At 37.0% G+C, this 1393-nt stretch overlaps 1 pseudogene; it reads left to right on the forward strand.

Moving 5' to 3' along the window:
- The first annotated feature begins 257 nt into the window (after positions 1-257).
- LOC102757472 lies at positions 258-1367 on the forward strand (annotated as a pseudogene).
- The last annotated feature ends 26 nt before the right edge of the window (positions 1368-1393 follow it).

Raw genomic sequence — 1393 nt, forward strand, 5'->3', positions numbered from 1 at the left:
TAGCTGCTTGCAGTTTCTCAGTGGGTAGTGTGCAGAAGGCTGCTGATTTGTCTTTTTCTCTCATTGATGTTTCTAACTATCTTTTTCTCTCCCTTTCTTTCTTTAAAAAATCAATAAAATATATTTTAAAAAATAAATAAATAAACAAACATACCCATAGATACAGAGAACAAACTGAGGGTTGCCTGAAGGGAGAGGGGTTCAGTGAAAAAGGCGAAAGGATTAAAAGTACAAATTGGTGGCTGCGGCAAGTTCCTGCGTACGCTGCCGCCGGCCCCACTGCTCTCCAGGTGTATTTTTCTGAAGAAAAGTTGCCTCAACATATGTTTTAAGGATGGCTCTCCCTATCATAGTAAAATGGGGTGGGCAGGAATATTCAGTGACCACACTTTCAGAAGATGATACTGTGCTGGATTTCAAACAGTTTCTCAAGACCCTTACAGGAGTGCTACCAGACCGACGGAAATTACTTGGACTTAAAGTTAAAGGCAAACCTGCAGAAAATGATGTTAAGCTTGGAGCTCTCAAACTGAAACCAAATACTAAAATCATGATGATGGGAACTCGTGAGGAGAGCTTGGAAGATGTCTTAGGTCCACCTCCTGATAATGATGATGTTGTCAATGACTTTGATATTGAAGATGAAGTAGTCGAAGTAATAGGGATGAAAACCTACTGAAAATTTCTCATAGAGTGAAAGAGTACAAAGTGGAAATTTTGAATCCACCCAGGGAAGGGAAAAAGCTTTTGGTACTAGACGTTGATTATACATTATTTGACCATAGGTCTTGTGCAGAGACTGGGGTAGAATTAATGCGGCCATATCTTCATGAATTCCTAACATCTGCATATGAGGATTATGACATTGTTATTTGGTCTGCAACAAATATGAAGTGGGTTGAAGCTAAAATGAAAGAGCTGGGAGTGAGCACAAATGCAAATTATAAAATTACCTTCATGTTGGACAGTGCCGCTATGATAACAGTGCATATGCCAAGGAGAGGATTAATAGATGTAAAGCCTCTTGGCGTTATATGGGGGAAGTTTTCAGAGTTTTACAGCAAAAAGAACACCATTATGTTTGATGACATCAGAAGAAATTTTCTAATGAACCCACAGAATGGACTAAAGATAAGGCCTTTTATGAAAGCTCACCTAAATCGAGATAAAGACAAAGAACTTTTAAAATTAACTCAGTACCTCAAGGAAATAGCAAAATTAGATGACTTTTTGGACCTAAATCACAAATATTGGGAAAGGTAAGTGCTAATTGTTTATTTTCTCTTTCCATTAATGAATGAAAAAATTGGTGACTCTGGTTTTACACATAACTCTTAATTTTTATTTTAAAATGCGTGAATCTAAGAATATATTCTAATCCCATAAAATATTC

This window comes from Myotis davidii, unplaced genomic scaffold, assembly GCF_000327345.1.
Source record: "Myotis davidii unplaced genomic scaffold, ASM32734v1 scaffold908, whole genome shotgun sequence".
NCBI lineage: Eukaryota > Metazoa > Chordata > Mammalia > Chiroptera > Vespertilionidae > Myotis > Myotis davidii.